Source organism: Pempheris klunzingeri, chromosome 3 (assembly GCF_042242105.1).
Source record: "Pempheris klunzingeri isolate RE-2024b chromosome 3, fPemKlu1.hap1, whole genome shotgun sequence".
Classification (NCBI taxonomy): Eukaryota; Metazoa; Chordata; class Actinopteri; order Acropomatiformes; family Pempheridae; genus Pempheris; species Pempheris klunzingeri.
Window position 1 is genome coordinate 22269312 of NC_092014.1, and position 15129 is coordinate 22284440.

Sequence of the window (15129 nt, forward strand, 5' to 3'; positions counted from 1 at the left end):
GCGAGCCTATCTGGCCTTGTCCACAGCTTTTTCTGGCTCTTTTCAAGTGACTGGACCATCCCAGTGCTGCTATTTCCCCATTAACAGGGCCCCACATCTGTTTCTCTCATTCCAGCCGTGCTTTAAGGTCCCTGAAGGTGCAGTTAAATTAGAGCCAGCACAGGTTTATAAATGTAAAATCCTCCAATAATCTGGAGCTGACATGACCCCTAATCTTCTTGCTCTAGTCAGCAGGGAAAACAGCGCTAACTAAGGCTTTGGCAGCACCAACATGTGTTTTGGACGTTTAAGAGGAAGGTGCAGAGCAGGCAGGATTTTATGGGGGAACAAGTTCTTATTTGTGTGTCTTGTCTCACATGGTTGAGACATGTACCTGGGGTTGGACAGGTACCTGTGGTGTTGTATTGCTGTTTTGAAAAATATAATGAAAAGAAAAAATATATATAGTTATTCTAAGGAATTCATTTCTGTCCTGGATATTTAACTGCACGTGGAGGAACATATTTTATGCAGAAATAAAGGTATCTTCTTTGATTTATTTAACTTGTTTCTTCTATTTACAATGAATGATTCAACCATGTATCACAAAATCTTTCAAGATCCTGACTAAAACCTTTGGGGATATAAACAGCATATAAAGGATGGAGAGAAGAAAAGAAGACAGAATACCCATGTCTCTCAGCTCCAGAGGAGGGGGTTTCACTAAACTAGCCTGTCTAATGCAATTAATCTAATTGGAGCTGGCGTAAAGTGACAAATTACTACCTTTCACACTAGGGACTAAGAGGGAACCTCTAGAGATGGATGTAGGAAAGGATACCTAGGTAGTTAATGTTATATCTTTTAATTCCATCTTAAACCCTATTGTATATGGTATAAAAAACCAGTCCATTATATAAAAACCATTTGCCATTATCCATTATGCTTTGTTGATGACGTCTGCTTTGATGACATTTGATACATATGTACAATAAGTACACACGCAAATAGTCTAGTTCTTTCTATAGTTTTGGGCCACAAATACAAACGCATGATATTTATAACACCTACATATGACATTCATGTCTTCATAACAGATGACAATTACAATAATTGATTCTTGGGAGAGGCTAAATATCAAGCATTAGTCATTTTTTGATTTGCATGCACTGACTGATCATTAACTGAAATCATATACCTCTTTGAGCCTTCCAGTCATACTATCAATATCAGCATCTTGGCTCTGTTTGGTGGGGTCTGCATGCATTTACACTTGACATTTGAGTTTTTTGATTTAATCTCAGAACATATGCACATGAACTCTGCATATTTCAGTGAAATTGTGTTAATGTGTGCCCTTTTCTGTAACCTTGATTACTTGCTGTGGTATCAAAAAACCTTTTTGCGGACATTGATTTCTGCCCGGGGCCAAACTACTGAACCTGGGGCAGCGTATCTCCGCGGATATAATGAACTTAAAGAAAGCTAGCTATTACCGAAACCTCTGACATTTTGACATTATCAAATGCCTTGGTTAAAGCGCACATATGGAATAAAAATACAATGTGATATACATATGATTTGCATGCCATTTTCATAAGTGATGGGAAGCCGAACAGCATCCCTTTCAGTTTGCAGGTGTTGATCTCAATCATTACATAAATGTTTTAATTGGATTTTATAGACAGCAATGTCAAGTGCTGTTGAAGTATTTATGTAAAGTGGAAACCATCCACTTTCAAGGATTTTTTTTTTTCTTGTCAGCCATGAAATTCCACATTTGTGTGATTCCACTTACCCACAATAACCATGAACTGTGACCCCAATAATTGTTCCAAATTGTGACCTGTGAACCTCTGAGCTTGTGAAAAAAACAGAGAAAGAGGCATCCAGGGGTGGAATGCTCTGCTGTTTCTCTCTCAGGGCAGGTACTAGCGTGTTCCAAGTGAAAACCTCACTGACCCAAAAATGCGTCTCTTCTCCACCTAGTTCGACCCTCCACCTAAATCCCTCTCTTCGTTGCCCCTTCCTGATCTTATTTTTCCCTTCCTCTCTTTCTATAGTGTTGTCACTTTTCCTATTTACCTTTTTCTTCATCCTTCTCCTCTTTAGTCTCTCAAAGTCCATCCCCCTCTGTCACCTTCACTCCAACCTCAGTCCCCCCTCCCTCTCTTTCTTTCTCTGTCTGGAGAGGAAACGGTGGCCATTAAACGTGTCTGCTGGGGTCTGGGGGTCTGTAGAACAACCGTCACATTGTGTGACCCCGCCTTGGACCCCAGACGGACTAATGAATAAGGGTAACCCCACCCCCCCCTCTCTCTCCAACCCCACCCCCCCTCCCTTCATGCCAGACCCCTGGTAGGTAATTCTCCCACTTCTTTCACAGGGTCCCAGACATCTCCCGCGGCCTTTGACTGAGGGCTTATCTTTTCAGAGGGAAATGTGTGTCATTTGGGGTTTAAGGAAAAACCAAAACAAAAACATTGTCACTACCATACAGTTCGACCCCCTCCCTGAACCCCCGGTCCTTCACTTCTTTCCCTTCTCTTCCAAAACTTGCAGGGTCTGGACGCAGGCTTAAGGAAATAGTGTGAGACATCTACAGTGTCTCCAATTATCTTGAGGAATATGTAAATAGGTGAAGAGACAGTGGCAGGATTATATGCAACTGGCAACGGCTCATGACATGAGGTGGACAAAGGGCTCGGTGGAAAACAGGATTATTCTAACACAGAGGGGCCAATATATTACTGAGACAGATTCTCAACCTAATTATTCTATAAAACTACTGTACAAACTGAGCGAGGCACATTGGAAATAAACCATGCAGAATATATCAGAAACATGCTGCAAAAATGTACATAAAACTATTATACATTTTAAAAGGACAACGTGTCATTTTTCATGCTCTACATCTGATCATTTGCGCACTGACAAACAAAATACACAGCCACGAAAAAAGAAAATGGTCCATCTTTTTGTTCTGAGACACCCACGCCAGCAGTAGACTCTTCAATAACCACATGAATAACACAAAGCACTGGTGCTCCTCTGAAAGGCAACCATGTATCCCTAGGAGATTTAACAATGGTGACATGTGTAAGCTCAATGCATACAAAATATCTCTCCTCTGCTCTGTCTCTTCTTTTTCTCCCTTTCTTCTTCTTCCTCTGTCATGTTTGTCTTACATGGCATCTGCCCACAGCACATCTGAGCATCATTTCACAACACTCAGCAATTCAGAGTGGTCTCATTATTAGTATTTCTTCAGCAGCTTTGTAGCCAAAGTACTTGCACTTACGGCTAATGTATTCTGCACACACCAAGACTGACTGCAGCTATCAAAGGACTTGCCTGAACGGCAGTAATAACTGGAAAATTATTTCTGATAGCCTGAAACAATCTTCCAAATCATCACAGAACTTTATTAAAATAATATCAAATCAAATTAGCCAGCGTCCCCCTGTAATGAATTAAGTAAAGGGTTATGCCAGCATTAATCCCATCATGCTCGGAGGCATGGGGGCGGTGGGAGCGTTTAATAAACCAGTCAGTCCCTTCAAGCAGCGGGGCCAGCTTCGGATGCACCATCCGCCCCAGTGCCCGCTCTGGAGAGGGAAACACATCAAAAGACTTCCTCTCGCCTCGCTTTCTCTCTACCCTTCGTCCCCTCCCACCCTCCTCCTTCCCTCTCCCTTTACTCTCTCCATCCCGCACCTCTCTCTCTCTCTCTCGTCTCCCCCTTTTCCTCTCTCTTTTTTCCTCCTTATTCCCCCTCAAACCATTCCTAACCCTCCCTGTGTCTTTCTAAATAATCTCTCGCTTTTTCCCCCTTCCATTGCTCCATTGTGCCTGTGGGTGAGATTATTCATAAGGGGGTGAATCTTGGTGGAATCTCAGAAGGCCGGTGATAAGTGGTGGAGCCCGTTGGGATGGCTAGGCCTGTCCTCCCAGTGCAGTCTTTCCTTCCAAGCCGGCGCGCAGAGAGAGGAGTGAGACGTAATCAAATAGGTCACTCTTTAGCAATGGAAAGACAGAGGTATTTTGGATGTAGCTGTGTCCAAATATCATTGAATAGCCCAGAAGAGGCTGTCACATAAAAAAAAAAATGAACCGCCTTTTGAATGTGGGGAAAAATGAAATATTCAATCTCAAATTCTCATTATATAAGTGCTAAAGGACTTGTTGCACTCCAGCAGGAGGTGTTGTTAAAATACACTCTGACCTGTCTGACCTGACTCAGCGTGTGCCCTGTTGCCCTCATTAAACTGGGCGACTGATATTTTTGCTAATGCAAAATGGAGAAATATAACGTACTACTCTGAATGGATAATCAGGACACCTCTCCATCTGAGAAGTAACAATCATCACCTGCCAAATTTGATGATAAAGGTAAGGCGACTTCCCTACAGTAACATTAGCTTGTCACGAAGGCAACAGGAACAATGAGGCACAACCGATGGCAATGAACGTCAAAATTATTAATATAAGACTCATGTTGTAATGAACTGCTATGTCAACATATAGCTAATTATGAAACTTTCTCATAGCCATCATTTACATGGCATTTGTCACGGACGTGCTTTGACCAATGTGGCCACCTCCAGCAACAACAATATACTCCAGCCCTTCTTACTTCACCCACATTCATTCCTGAACTTCCTATCTCCTCTATCTCTGTCTCTGAACCGCTCACCCATTACCAACACCGCCACTCCTTATGAAGGTTTTTGGACAGGATTCATGAGTCCTATTGCTGCTAGGCAGCAGAGGTCTGGAGGCGGGTCACTGTGTACCATGCAGGCGGAGGCGAGATAGCATCTTCAGGTAGCAGGGCATGGATGGCAGACAAAGTGAAGGCAGCAAGTGTTTGATGTGGGGCAATGTCCATGAGTCAGTGCAGCAGGCGCACAGGCTAGCCAAATTTTTGAGGGGCTATTCAAATTCTTCGCCTGCCTCAGAATATGTCAAGGCATGCCTTGATATCCGTGAATCTTAGGAGTTAGTCAGTGCGAAGCTTGTGTGTGTGTGTGTGTGTGTGTGTGTGTGTGCTTTGATGGGCATCACTGATACCCCCCCCATCTCTGTTTCCATGTGTCTTCAATGTGTGAGAAAGTATGGGTGAGAGAGGGAGGGGTCACCACGCTGTTTCCCCTAAGGAGGGTTTGTCCTGTGCCATCTGGCACCTCAGTAGCATGGGCACAGGAGCAGGAGGGGGGCCTCTGTGTGTGTGTGTGTGTGTGTGTGTGTGTGTGTGTGTGTGCATGTGTGATGGGGGGGGGGGGGGGGGGGGGCTTAATATTACGATGCTATGTGCCTTGTATGTCCCGTGTGCCGCACTCCTTCATACCCCTAATTTCTACCCCTCAACATCCGGTACTCATGTTTTCTTTCATTCACTTTTTTGTCTGTCTTTCTACGGCTCCAAACCACGATGGGAAAGTGCATTTTTTTTGTGCGTGAGTGACCCCTCCTTCCTTTACTGCTTTATATTCTCACCAATCACTTTGTCACATATTCTTCTCCTCACCTTCTTTACTTCCTTGGCTAACTGATCACATTGTTGTTACCCCTCCTCACTTCCCTCCATCTTACCCCTTTCTCTCACATCACACTTTGTCTCTCCTCTGCATGTGATGCATGGCAACAGCTCGGCCAGCTGATGAGAGATAGCGCCCAACCTTGACACCCGCAGCTGCATTCCACACACACACACACAGGCACACACATAGAGGGGCAGAAGGATTGGGGGCATTGCGCTATGTAAAATAATCACAATGCATTTACATTCATTGTGGTGTGGATTTGTTGCTATAATAAGGCTGGAGAAATCATGAATATTCACACACACTTTAAGCAATTATGATAATCTGCATTATTCCTAGCCTCACCACTATCTGTCAGAGGAGGCGGCAGCAGAGGCGAGAAAAGTAGGTTGGGATAGTCTGCAGTTTTACACTCTTGAAATTATATTACATTTTTCTTTCTTCCCTTTCCCCTCTCTCCTTCTTTGTCTGCCTCGCTCTGCTCCTTTGTATCTTTGTTTCTGTGTTCTTCCTCCGTCGGCTTCTTCATCTCCTTCTCTCCTCATATTTTACTCTCTTCTTCTTCTTCTAGGCTTGTTCTGAGCTAAAGTCCATTGTGCTGTATAGAGAGGAGGGGTAGGATCCTGGAGTGAGAATGGCCCCTGGGTGCTACAGAGCTGGCAGCAGTGTTGGTCTAATCTTCCGGGTCAGGCCTGGCGCTTTCATCTTCTCTCACTTGGAGCCCCTTGTGTTTGATGTGAACTTAGCCCAGGAATAACCGTTCCTTTCTTCTCTGCTAACCTGGCCCTGGAGTAGGGGAAAGCACTTTGTTGTTATCCTAGGAGCCAAACAATGCTGGAAGGAGTGCAGAAAACCTTAATGAAAGGCTTTTGATCCACAGTGATATTAAAGCGAGAACCTTGAGAGAGAGAAAGAGAGTGTGAGGGAGCAAAATAAAAAAAGTGCAGAAATCGCAGAAATCAAAATGCAAATTGCATCGGAATGGTTAGATGGAAATGTTCTTTAATTCCCACCCTTTGAAATTAATTATTTTAGATTTGCCTGCATTTGTTTCAAGTTTGAGGGAAAAGAATAAAGGAGCAAGCTAATTTATTGTAGAAGTGGAATTCAAATTAGCACATGGAGCCTTGCAGGGTTTTAATGATTAATTTTCTCAGGTTTGCACCATGCAAAACAATTTCTCTGCTTCCCACAATTAAAGCCAAGTATATCTGTGCCACCCATGTCAAGGCAAAAGTATTTTTCTACAGTATGTGTGTGTACATTACTGATGCAACGCTGCACCTCACAACAACTGGTCAGTTGTTATCTTCCCTTAAACTCATCCGTTGACTTCAGCCCTTGACCTTGTGACCTTTCGTACATGTGCTGCAGGCCAGGAAGAACAAACGTCCTGGTGTTTAAAGAGGAACTTTGGGGTGATTTAGTGCTCTCTGCTGGACTGTTGGACTTGGAGAAGATTTCCCCAGTACTGGCTCAACAGCAGTAAAACATTGTCTTTTCACCCTCAACTTACTTGAAAGTGTCAAAGTTAAACCTTTCCAAGCTGCAATTTGAAAATGAAGTTGAACCCAAAGGCCAAAAAAACAAGCCACAAACAAACCTCTCTTTTAGAAGGAAGGAAATACACCTTGGTATTCGACATGCTTGCTGCCATGGTGATAGCCCAAACCTCTGTGCAACAGCAGCACATTAACCCCTCTTGACCCTCTATTCTCACCTGTGATAAAAGAGGAGGAAGGGAAGGAGGAGGTGCCCCCCTTTCCACAGTGCCGCACTTTCGAGTACCCGGGCACCAGCAGGCCCTTGAGAGCCCACGGTCATTAGGAGCGCTTTATTCTTGTAGAGGTAGAGAAAAGGAGAGAAGAGGAAAAAGGAGAGGAGGAAGAGGAGCATTGAGTCTGAAAGATAATGTATGGTCAAGGCTGAAGACTTGTGGGCACTGGATGAAGAGAGGGTCGAGAGAGAAGCAGTGCTTTCATACAGAAGCAGCTGCTTTTCGGTTTTTGTTTGTCTTTCATTCTAAGTAAAGAAAAGTAGGGGAAAGAGCTATGGATAATTGGTCCAGGGCGCTGACTTACACACAGGGCTGTGGACACAGGATATAGAGTTTCAAACTCTTTGTTCCTCATCTTACCTATTGGCCTGCTTGTGTTTTGTCTGCTGAAGATGGAGAAAAGCTTTTTCATCCCTTTTCCTGGAGCGCACAAAGTTTGAATGAACTAAAGACAAAATAAGACTGTCAAGAATGCAGATATGATTTGAACATTATTTCTCCCGTCTTTGCATACACACAAAGCATCTAACCCGCACATAAGAGGATAGCGTGCAGTGACACTCTCCTGACAAAAAGGACTGGCTCCCTTCCATTGACCAACGGCACTGGGGTGCTAACCTTAACTTTCACTGGGAGCTAATCCCTCTGATAATCAATAATAAAGACTAGCTTTCATCTCAGCTGGGGTCTTGATAAAGTTGAGAGGCCATAAATGATTGAATAGTGTGAATGTGTTCTGTGAGACCCTGAGAAGTAATGGAGGAAAAAAATAATAATAAATGCCTCTCCCCAAAAATAACTGGGTGAAGCTTATGCACGTCTGATGATATGATGAAAATAAATGAATAATGCATTGGCTATCAATGAGGGAGCAGAAGACGCATTGCTTCAGGCCATGGTTAAGCCTCTATTCATAAAGAGGAGACAGACACAAAGGCCCAAGGACTGTGGGAGTCCACCATCGGGGAGAAAGGAATGAGGACACCCATTTTAAGAGGAAAATATTTTCTTTCCCCTCTCGTGTGGTTTCTCTTATTCTGTCATATTTCTAATAATTAGATGTGTTGCAAAGATGGTTGTTTGTTTACAGTAGGATTAGCCTGAAGAAGCTAGGATGTGGGAGTGAAGCCTCAGGATTAGGTAGGCAAACACATGTTTAGTGCCCTCATCCTTTATTTTGCAATTTCAAAATGCTGCTTTCACCTCGGACTGTTAGTTTGATTATTTTCTCATATTCCTAATAAAAAAAGAGTAATTTCTGAGAGTATATCTTCAGTTTACACGTGTATATTTGGTTTATGCTTTATTGTCTTTTAAAACACATTAGAATGGTTATTGCCTCTAATCCATTAGGTGTCATGATCTCCGCTCACCCGACGCAGCATATGTTCATAAAAACACACACACACACAAAAACAGTGCACATAAAGAAGGCCAGCTTGAATGCAGGCCAGATTAAGGAGGGGAGACAGGAATATCACTGCGCCTTGAAACATGCAGAGAGAGCAGAATAGGGGGCTCTGTTCTTTTTCCTCCTTTTGAGTAGAGTTTGAGCTGTCTGCGAATAAAGATGTCTGGGCCTGTTGGTTATTGATTGGCGAGTACTTGGAGAACAAAGAGTTAATCCTCATAAGGCCCACAATGAGTGTTCTCTTAAGTTGTTAAAGTTTGAAATGGCTTCTTCTGTCTGTGCTTCCCCCACAGACAGTTATTTTTTTTCTTCATATTTAACCCTGAACAATGAATACCGACTTTAGCTGACTGCGTGACCCAAGGCCGACTTGCAATTCACAACTTGACTACCATTTATCTGACACTAGGATGGTCAGCCTCTATTATTAGCTAGTGTTGGTTTGTGAACAATGCGTAGTGAAGGACGCCCAGGATTTAATACTGGCAAGAAGAGTTTCGCTTGTAAGTGAAATCTATTCAACAAACCATTTAATCCCGCACATCCACCAGCACTAGCAATGTGGTGGAAATCTAAATAAAGTCATGATAAATTATTTTTCACTTGTAATTTGAAAAAAATGCAACATACAAAGTTAATACAACTATTCTAGTCACATTCATGTCATTATTATTATCATGATTATATTATCAATATTCAATATTTCATTTCTCTGCTGTTTGCAAAAAAAGGCATAAAAATACCACTCAAAAAATTCATAGCACAGCAAGAATGAATGAATGAATAAATAAATGAATAAGCAGATATATAGATACATTTTACTTGATACTCTTTTTCATATTATCTTCAAATAGCAACTGACTTAAAGTTAAAGTATAAGGTTAAGGTTAGGCAACAAAACGCTTGGTTAAGTCTGAGATTGTGATCGTGGTTAAACAATTATACAGATAACTTACCAGCGACACTTCCACAAAGACTGTAGGCTTGAGACACATTAAAAGAAGAATTGTCAAAATCAAAGAAGAGGCTGAGGTATGATGAATTCTAGTCACCAGTATTGATTAAGCTCCTAAAACACCGGATCCTACATTTCCCATAATGCAAATCAATAACGTCTATTGTTAGATTTTCCCATTAAATATCCATGTATTTCAAGCTCTGTACCCCCATAGTTTATAACACAAGCTTTCTGTTAATCATTTTCAGTCTCCAGCCCAACCCGTGATGACATCGTCAGGGTCATTTTCTCCGATTTTAGAGAGCTCTTTCCAGAGCCACATTACATATTAAGCATCTGTTTTCACAGGCTGAGTAGTACTCCCCGTGATGAGTGACTGAGCGTCATGTGTAAAATCTGTGAAGTGCTCATTTAAATGCACCAAAGTGTTATCAGGTGTTTTCTAGTTTATAGTGGTATTATTGGCATAAACCAGCTCAGTATCTGGGATATTACATGTATAACAGACCGCATTTACAATTTCAGGCAAATAATAATAAACCAATAAAATACTGCTGTTATGTGGTAATATGTTATGTCCTATACAAAACTTAATTCTGATGCAAATATTTCCATATGACACAGTAGAATAAACATACATGCCATTTCCTATTTAATACCAGATGACCTTTTTTTTTTTTATTTGTGTGACTAATTTGTGGTGCAATACAGGGGAAATGTCAACATTTCCGCACCACTTTATGTTTTGTGGAATGGTGAAGAATGCAGAGGGGCCTGGAGGCCAAGGCTTGAACCTGTGTCTGTTTCTTGTCAAGTCAGATTTCTTGGTAGGGGGGTCTAGGGTACCCTGGCATTTTCTCTTCTGAGGGTTTTGTTTATATGGCCGAAGGACTCTGCTCAGTCTCATCAGCCCACAGCAACTAAACACGTATACCTCCATCACAAGGGAGCCTGGATTCGACACTTTGTCCTGATAAGTTTGTTATCATTTGATTTAATTATATTAATGTTTGACCAAAACAGCTATTTCTGTCAGTCGGAGGACATTTACTCATCAGCAACATTTCAGCGTACGTCCCTCAAAATGTTTTGACATGTCATTACAAGGCTTCTGATGGAAAGGGCAGTGACATACAGTGACCATTCCACCACTGTTACAACGCGTTACTTCACCCAGGCAACACACAAGTCATATGGACCAATGACACAACTCCTGCCAGGGCCCCAATGTCCTAATGTCACACACGTCCCAACAGTTTTACTTCAAACTTCCTCCCCTCTCTTCACCCCTCCTTTCCTTCACCCCATCACCCCCCTCATTCCCTCCCGCCTTTCACGCACAGCCTCTGTCCCTTTTAACATCCACTCCCCCTCCACCTCTCTGCATCTTATTTCTCTCACCCACACTTCTCTGTCTGTCTGTCCATATGTCTACCTGCCAGTCTGTTTGTCTCTCTTATCATGCCTTGCATTAACCCCTTTCTTTACCCCTCCGTCTCCGTCTTGTCCTGTCTCTCCGGTGCTTTGTCCCTGTGCAACATATGCTTAAACTGGCATCCCATCCCAGAGCCGCTGCGGGTCTTGTCCGCTTCATGTCGCGTGAGGATGGACGTTTGAAGAGTCCTCCAGGCATCACTCTTTGTCACCAGCACTTAGCCTCAACACTGCCGCGAACCAACCGCAAATCTGCCGCAAATACCGTCACTACGTCTGACACACTGGCCACTGCCGCAGAGATAAACACAGATGCAGGAATGTTTACATGACTGCGGACATATATTAAATTGGCATGCACTTGTATGCATACACCCCAGGTCCTTCACCCCAAGTTGGGCCTTACCTATTCCCTACCCGTCTATCTGACCAGGGCATATAGGTTTCTTTCAGGCACAATAGTGGGTTTTGTCTTGAGGTTGTGCTCTGACAGTGGTCACAGACTGATTCCTCCTGATATGTTAATCGGGATGACAACCGATGAAGCCGTATTGGAAATTAAGAGTCTCTTTGTCCTGTTTTGCTTAACAGCCTTTCAGACCGGCTATTTTAGGGAAAGCTATCCCACAGATTAGGTGGTTCCTCTATTAGGCCACAAAAGCCTTAGAATATTTCCCACATATGTTATGCCACATATTCACCCTCACCATGTCCACCGGTTTGCATGAATGCACGACAAAGACAATGGTATGAAGGAGTCTGGGTTCTGAGCGATATGCTAATCATGATTAATAGCCATTACATTCATAATTGTTCATTTGTCGGATGGCGCCAACGAAGTGTCCTTAGCAATTTTCACCTTGCTTTCTTCATCTTTCTGTGTAGGGGTTAATGCATTATGTTGCTTTAATCTGTCAGTGTGTTTGATTTTCAGTATAAATCAGCAGCAACATTTGAGAATATGATTCAAAGAAGACTTTCCATCCTCACTTCATCCCTCTGAGGGATCCTTGTGATACTAATCTGCTCACCTAGTCCAGCGCTTCTCCCGTCCAAGCTGCTTTTCTCCCTCTCGCCTCTTTAAGCCCTACAGTAGGCTTTGCTCATACCTCTTTCTCTGTGAGACTTAGTGTGGCACAAATGGACTACAGTCAATTCTCGTTCTGTGTTCTACTTTCAAACAGACAAAATAAGGATTCTGTGTTTTGGGGGCAAATCAACTTTCCTTTGGACCCGCTGAAACGACTCATCATCTCAGGATCAGCTGGCACAAAGAGCAGGCCATTTTTAGCCAGCTGATCATTCACTGCCAGGAAAAAGACTATCATAGAACCAATAAGACTCTTTGAATCGTATTCAAATAGTGACTCTCAGTCTGCTTTTCATCTCTATAAAGACCCTTATATAGCAGTCGGGCAGTAGATGAGTAGGGAAAAGAGTGTGTAGTAAAACAAAGATATTGCCCTGCTTGGCGCTGAACTTTGTCCAGTTCTGTAATGCCTGTAAATGTGTCTCATAGGTAAGGGGATCACAGCCTTGGCTAGAGAGGACCAATAAAACACCCCAGTTCCTCTGACACAGAGACTCTTTCCAGCTAAAACTCTTTCCTTCTAACCCAAAATGTTGAACAAAAATGTTGTAGTTCTCTCTCCACATTATAGAGGTACAGTTAAAAGTAAAGTTTTTGTAAAACAAGCCTAATTCAATTTAGCTAAAGGTTAGGGTCAGGTGAAAGTTGGAGTTATGGTATTAAAATGATTTCCTTGAGACTAGGGTAAAGGTTTGATCGTGGTTGAAGAAAAAGAAAAAAACTACAGAAGAAAATCAAGGGGGAAAAAAGTCTTGAAAAGAGTGATGGATCTGTGGAGATGTATTTCGCAGCATCTCATTTCTGATTACAGTTTCCAGCACACATGAGCAACAACTTTGTCATCAATACAACTTAGGAGAGATTGCTGTATTTCTTTTTTGCATTTGTAGGCAATTTGAATCCAGCGCCGGAATGGCGGACTGAGCCACTAACACTAAAAACTTCTATATTAAAGAGGTAATTAAAGAATATAAATGCACTGAATGGCTCTTGATAGTATTCATGATTAGAATCAAAAATGGGGTTTGATTTCATGAAAATCTTAAGGATTCTAAAACTTTATTGCGCTGCAAAATAAACACTATTCAAATATAATGTGGCGCTCAGTGTAAATTAGACGTGACATTTTAATAAACTTTTGTTTTCAACCTAAAGACTAAGTGCTTTAGTTTTGCGGAAGCTGCTTTGCGTGACTTTAATCATAGCAAACTGATTTAAAGAATTCAAAATTTACACTACATTAAAGGGATGGAAAACGTGCAAAAACATAAATCAAGCTAGAGCTGTCATTAAAGACATCAGGCTCACAAAATTTCATGAGACCACATTGCCTACACTCAGACAACATGAAAGGAGAAGGAAAATGCCTGTGGCAGACTCAATAACAACCACTCACTAAAACACCACGTCTGCTAACTTGGCACTTACAGTTTAGCCCTGCTGCTTATCATTCAGTGTAGATTTGAAGTCATCTCTTTGCCATTCTGAGGTCAAAACATATGCTAGAGGTCGGCTATGCTGACCTCGTCACTACCACTAAGATCTTATCCTCGCTCCTTTCATCTTAAGGTCAGTTAATTGCTAACAGCTAATCACCAATTCTCAATTGCTCTTTGACACCACTCAGACACTTGCTCAGCGTACCATGAAACATTTTCAGCATGTTGCCTCAGAGTGCAAAATAACGTGGAAGAAATGGATACATAAGGCTGTAAATGAAAGAAGAGGAAGAAAAAAAAAAAATCATGATTAGTTGCCCTAGATTTTTAAAATTATATGCTGTTTTGGGCATTAAATAAAATAAGCATAGTGGTGGTAGAGCATAATCAACTGGCCCCATTCCAGTAAGTTCTCCCATGTAGGGCAATTGAACAAAGTGCGTCTGAATTGAAATCAGGTCGTTCCTGGGGGCCACTGGTAATGAACTTGGCGAGGAGACGGGGAGCCGAGAGGAGGAGAGGGGAGGGGGGGGCCGAGAGTTGCAGTCGAGCTGACCTCAGTTGTAATGCTACAGCAAAGGAGCATGTGCTTAAACTTGGCTACGCTAACCTTTTTCAGCTACAGACTGCAAAGTGCTGTAAGTAATGACTATAAGTGATGATCCTCACTAAAGGTGGCAAGTGAACGGAGCTTTAAGAGGCATGTTGAAAGGAGGGCTGTCATTGTGACATTTTCTGGGCTTCTGAATTACAGAGAGAGCAGGTGGGCTAGCAAATGTCATCTGTTAAACGTACAGAAATTCTCACATTTATGATCATTTGCTGCATTTAGTTTCTGCTGATTTGCAGTGCTGTAGACTTGAAGTTTAAATCTAAATATTGTAATATATTACGAAGCTGGGGAATCTGGCCCAGTATGTTGAAATAACCTCATACAGGAATAACTACACAGAAAGCAGCAAATATTCATTTGTGAATATATAGCCACAATACGTTGGGTTTAAGATTGATCGTGAATTTGACCAGTATCCCTCATCTCAATCCCTTGTGCATACATAACTGCCTCATCTGCTCTTCTCTCCCTTCTCCTCTGCCTGTCCGGGGGCCTAATTTAGCCTTAGTAGGCTCTCCTGGTGCCTAAGAGAATTCTCCTTTATGCAAGCCAGGTAAAATAAGAGCGCAGCACAGATGAGGCCCCTCTCCATCATGGTGGATGGGGGGAGTCACGGGTGACACCCCCTGATCAGGTGTGCATGCGTAATGGCCGTCCCAAAATAATCACTGCTTTGAATAATTTCCCCGCTCTGTCTCTCGCCCCATGATTCTTGCTGCTTCGACTCGTTTTGTGGCGGGCATCCCATAAATCCTTGCGGTAAATGTAAATCAGTGGGCCGGGTGCGTCTGACAGATGGGGGCTGCAAGGAGTCCTGGGAGATCTCTCCTCTCACCTTTCCCTTCAGCTGGAATGGATGAATCACTAGCCGGGCTAGCTAAA